This window comes from Leuciscus leuciscus (genome assembly GCF_965113295.1).
Source record: "Leuciscus leuciscus genome assembly, chromosome: 10".
NCBI classification, from domain to species: domain Eukaryota; kingdom Metazoa; phylum Chordata; class Actinopteri; order Cypriniformes; family Leuciscidae; genus Leuciscus; species Leuciscus leuciscus.
The window spans coordinates 27,971,129-27,977,128 of record NC_138734.1 but is presented as its reverse complement, the minus strand read 5'-3'; the positions used below and the strand labels follow the sequence as shown (position 1 = coordinate 27,977,128).

General features: G+C 35.8%; 1 long non-coding RNA gene across 1 annotated transcript; it reads left to right on the top strand.

The window, feature by feature from the left end:
* The first annotated feature begins 410 nt into the window (after positions 1 to 410).
* LOC309507192 lies at positions 411 to 2,743 on the top strand. Its single transcript, XR_014209081.1, has 2 exons — positions 411 to 448; positions 2,446 to 2,743. It is a non-coding gene; the product is annotated as an uncharacterized lncRNA (long non-coding RNA).
* Positions 2,744 to 6,000: the final 3,257 nt, after the last annotated feature.

Here is a 6,000-nt window from a genome sequence, read left to right as displayed (position 1 = left end):
CGCGCACACATGTACGCACACATACATACACGCACAGACACACACACACACACACACACACACAGACACACACATACACAAATACACACACACACACACACACACACACACACACACACACACACACACACACACACACACACACACACACACACACACACACACAGACAGACATGCACATACTATTACTTTTTTTAGGTATATACATAAACACGCAATACAGCCAAATTACTCCACGTCATTTATTTTTGTGGAAAGCCAGTGCAGGCCTGAGCGGCGGTCATATTTTGTACCGCGATGCGGTACATCTAGTTTTATCTGATCATTCCCCACGTCCGAACGACCTATTACCTAGGATGGGCGTGGTTTTGCAGCGCACGGCTCGACCCGTCAATCAAACACAGCGTCAGCGGGACAAGATGTCGGACACGGAGACGACAGCTTTTAGGTAAGTTGAATTTTGCGTGTTGTATGAATCAAATACTTGTATCAGTGCTAATTAACTTAGTTTTGCAGCAGTTGCTACTGTTTTAATAAAATTAACTAGATCAACAGTTTGCATGAACTGTCTTGAGTAACGTAAACTGCTCCCTCAGTCAACAGAGCAGTTAACAACACTACACAAATATGTAGTTAAAACTGAAGAATAAACGCGAAATTACATTGATGTCTTCTTTATTTAGATTAACCTTTTCCAGAGTCCTTGTTCGCCTTTTCAATATAGCTAAACTGATTTTAATTTGAACGCGTTCTTGAGATTCAAAAGTTAATCGGCTAACGTTAGCTCAATTAAGTTAGCTTAGCTATGGCCCGGGTATTTCCCCCTCCAGTTATCTGTTTCATGCGTCAAGTTCGTCATATTGAAATCTGTAACTTATTTGTAATTTTATCGTGTAAGTTGTCCACAGCGTTTGCAGTTTTACAGGTTATAACAGGCTCCTATGTGACATTTAAAAAAGGAAGGATATCCCCAGGCTCCTCTTAAATTTGATATTTGGATCTAGCACTTGACAACAGTAATGGACCCTTTTCACAGACTGTAATTACGCGTTTTAACAATCATCAGTATTGTAAATTGTGCTAATTTATAATATACAGTGTATGGAAGGCCATATTTTCAATTCCTCCAGGCAGCTATTTTTTTTTTTGCTCAAATTGCGTAAAAATCTGTATTTTTGGCTTGGTGCAGCAGTTGTAGGCGCGAATTTCTATGGTAACCGGCGCCTCTGGCGTTGCAGTGATGCAGAGCTGTTGAAAGAGAGTTGCGCACAACTTTGATCTTGTGGTCACGTGGTTCATGTAGCTCTCAAAAGAGAAAAAAATATTGTATGGTAGCCAATGGCGAGAGACAACCACTGATCTAAATAGATCAGTGGAGACAACAAATTATATTTGCAGCAATTTTTGCTAAATATTAACGCATAATATGCATTGATTACTACGAGGACCACATTAACTGGGGCATTTTATTCTGGGGAGTGATGGAGAGACAACATTAATGTTTTTCTTGAGTTTAAAGGAGAACTCCAATTTTAACATCGAGCTAATTTTTTTGTAAATTTGGAGTGCTGTCAATACAGAGAACAAAGACAAAAATCGGTGTTGCCTACACCGTGTTATCCTCTTTTTAAAATGTGCACCCTGTTGACTTTAATGGGGCAAGTTTTAAACCTGCTTTTAGCCTCTTAACATCCTTGATGTGTCATTACAAGTGCACAGCCATGTGAGTGATTCCTTCAGAATGAACACGGGTGAATCTGACTGCAGTAGATGTGAAAGATATGAATAAAAATTATGTTAATTCAGCCAGCGCTCATACCTGTATTTACATCCTGTTTTCGGTTGAAGTCCAAAGTAGTCGATTGTCGAGTTCACGCGCGTGATCATAGGTAACTAAGCAACAGTGGAGAACTCGACAATCGACTACTGTGGACTTCGACCGAAAACAGGATGTAAATACAGGTATTTGCCCTACCAAAAGTACCTTTTCATCAATTCAATAAATGTACTATATTTTAGTTCAATAATTATTTAATATTTTAATCTTTTTGTTGCTTAATAATATTTGTGCAATAATTATGATCCATTAATGACCATTTAAAATATTTTTTGATTTAAGCAAAGTTATCATTAGTTTTGGGATGTGGCACGGTTCATTAATGCAATTTAAACTTTAAGAGTGCATTAAAATAGAAACAATGCAAAGTCCTTGAGCATGAAAAGCAATATAAATTTAGTAGCATCTGGCTCTGGGCTTAGGAACAAGAGCAGAGAGCTTGTCTCGTATCTTCATGTTTTCTCCCAATATTCCAAAGCAGATTAAACTTTTTGTAAATTGTCAGAAAATCTAATTAGATATTGTGCATGAGCAAGTACAGCATCCCAGTGCTTTTATACTAATCTCACCACACTTTAGTACAACACTGTTTTATTTTCTCCCTGCAGTATCTCCGGAGATCCTCTCAGGGTCCAGTCCAGTCCAGTCCAGTCCAATGCGCTGGAAGTGGAAGCTGATGTGATTGTGGATAATGTCATTTAAAAAAATTATTTTTTTTTTTTTAGCTTGCTGATAGGTTAGGGTTAAGAGGCTGTTTTAGTTTTGTTTCATGTTTCATTATTTTGAAGTTTATTCAGTTTGTTCTATGTTAGTCCAGGTTTATTTTCATGTTAATTTCATATTTCAATTTAACCCAAGTCGGTTTCAATTGTATCTGTATCTTGAAATAAACTACACTTTGGTTCACTTCAGCTCGTCTTCAGTGGACTACATTACACATATTATAGACATGATTCAATATGGGTCTTTTTGATTTTAATTATCTTTCTAGATCTTTTGTCTTAATTTTTAAATCTGAAAGTTCTTAAGGTGCTTTCATAAAATGATTGTCATATATACATTATATGCAAAAACATTGAGAATGTTTAAACAAGTGAATGGAATGTTTTAAGAACGTTTTTCATAATCTTAGAAAAACTTTAAGAGAATGTTTATATAACGGGAGAATTGAACGTTCAAATAACGCTTGAATAACGTTCTTATAACCAAGGAAGAACGTTAATACAACGTTTATGTAACAAGATAATTGAACGTTCTAATAAGGTTTTGAATAACGTTCTCATAACCAAGCAATAACATTAATACAATGTTTTATAACAAGATAATTAAACGTTCTAATAACATTTTTAATAACGTTCTTATAACTAATAAATAACATTAATACAACGTCTAAAAAACTGGACGTTTTGAATGTTCCTAGAACATTCAGAAATAACGTTTTTATAACTTAATGGGAACATTATGGAAACGTTCTTATAACCTAAGAATTGAACGTTCTAATAACATTTGAATAACGTTCTTATAACTAAGCAAGAACGTTAATACAACGTTTATATAACAGGAGAATTGAACGTTCTAATAACGTTTTGAATAACGTTCTTATAACTAAGAAATAACATTAATACAACATTTATATAACAGGAGAATTGAACGTTCTAATAACGTTTTGAATAACGTTCTTATAACTAAGAAATAACGTTAATACAACGTCTAAAAAACTGGACGCTTTGAACGTTTCTAGAACATTCAGAAATAACGTTTTTATAACTTAATGGGAACGTTACGGAAACGTTCTTATAACCTAAAATTGTTAGCTGGGAGGCTACTGCCGAGTGAAATTGAGCGGTCTGCTCTTTGCTCCCTAAAGCGATAACGCAACGCTTCACGACCTTGTGGTGCGCTGGGTTCGAGGAAGGCGGAGGAAGAGTGGGTTGTAGAAGTGGATGAAAAGGCTTTGGCTGGGAGAAGAAATTCGGCTCCTGTTCTCATGAACGACATGATATTCTCTTCATTGATATGTTTACGCCCCTATCTAAAGTAGCCTCTTTTATTGGACCATCTTCTGAATTGCCTTCACTTGCCTGAAACAATAATGTCACCTCTTTTTTGTGCAAACTACGTGGTTACAAATCATCCCACTTTTTTGATTTAAATAAAGGCATAAAATAAAGTATCCTGACATTAAAGGAAAAAGCAAAAAGAGTGAGTAATAACTGTAGCCTACTGTTAAACTTAGGTGTAGTTTTGCGGTTGTCCTGCAGGTGATTCTGTAGCGATGCGTTTAGCACTCTACGAATATTTTAATTTAGATGATGGGTTTTCAATCTTTTAGATGCCATGCATGGACCCTCAAATATGATCATCCTGGTGCGACTCAAGGGCCCCTCATTACTAATATTTAAAAGGCAGCTATATATTTTCATGTGTAAAAACCAAATTTATACTGTGAAAATGAATATTATATATATGTGAAACAGTGAAAAATATTTAGTTTGTTTTGTTACATTTGTAACATTCTTTCTACTTACAATATACGTGTGCTGTACTGTTATTTATTTTGTGTATCTTTTATTTTAATCAATGTTTTATTTATTTTATCCAATTTATTTATTCATATATATATATATATATAAAACATTTTTTCACTATGCTTTTCAACAGACTCCCTCGCACTCCAATTTGGCCCCATGGGGGTCCCCGGACCCAAGTTTGAAAATCCCTGCTTAGATCTATGTGAATTTAAAGGTCTTCTCAAGTTACAATGCTTTTTGGGAAAGAGCCCATAATTCTAATAGGCTTTTTGTCTCTCCATTTAGGCTTACAATGCTTTTGGGAAACACAACCCTGCACAATGACACAGGCTCTTTTGCATGGATTAGACCTTATTAAAAAGCCTGAATCTAGGGTAATTCACGCAACACCTAAAAAAGTGTCTTAATAAGCAGGTAGGCTATAGCCTCAAATGGTTGCACAAAATATTACAAGCATTTAAATGACAATCAACTACTTTCAATACCCTGATAATTAAATGGAAGTGTATATACCTACTGGTTCATAATAAATCAATAGATTTTATTTTTGTATAAAACAACTACCCGGATTGATCAATGATTTTTATGAATCAAGAATACATAATAGTACATATAAAGTTAATATATAAATACTTAAAATATCTGAATTAATAATCACATCAAATAACAAACAAAATCGTGCATTTTAATGCATTTTCTTTTTATTGAAATAAGATGTTACTGTCACGGATTGGCCAGGTTCTTCCACCACAATCACCCAGCGATCACAGTCACCTGAGTTCTGACAAGACACACCTGCACCCCATCAATCACCACTGCTTCATAAGCACACACCACGCACCTCTCATTGTCCGGGCTTGTTTACCCGAAGCGGACTCATAGTGCTTCTCTCTGCGAGTTTCACTAACTAAACTTACCTGTGTTTACTTACCAGTTCTCTACGCTGATTCCAGTCTGCCCAGATCTCATCTCGAGTGGTGTGCGAGCCATAAGTAGTGGTGGGCAGATCGAGGCTTCGTGAAGCAATGAAACAGTTGAACCAAATGGTCCATATTGTTTCGAGGCTTCGAATCAATCCGACACCCGTCTCAACGGTGACACCAGTTGCAGGTGTTGATCTGAAACAACCTTGACGAGCCATTAAACAAATTTGTTGTTTTTTTATTATTGTATTTTTCTAATATGTGAAGCTTGTAACCTATAGGCTCCTCACTGTGCATAATGTTATTTTGGTCCTGCAAAATGAATATTAATAAAAGAAATCAAGCCACAATGTCTCACTTTTTTAGAGATTTTTATTAAAAAATATTAATTTCTCTGCTGTGGAAGGACTTAGCCTACTTCTTTTTTTACAGATAATTTCTCCAGCCTTTGAAAAAATCCTCTCACAAGGGACACTTGTTGCTGGCATGCAAATATATTTTTTAGCTAGGACATACAAATGAGGAAAGATTACTGCTCTCTCTTTCCAGTAAGTTAGTGGATCATGAGTTCTGGGCAAATACGCAAATTTCAAATTCTCCTCAAATGGCGCATCATGGATGATGTATTGTTGCAGTAGGCTATCTGCCGATCACAATACACACATCTCACTTTATTTGGGGTTTCTAAACGGAAATGCTCCCACACCAC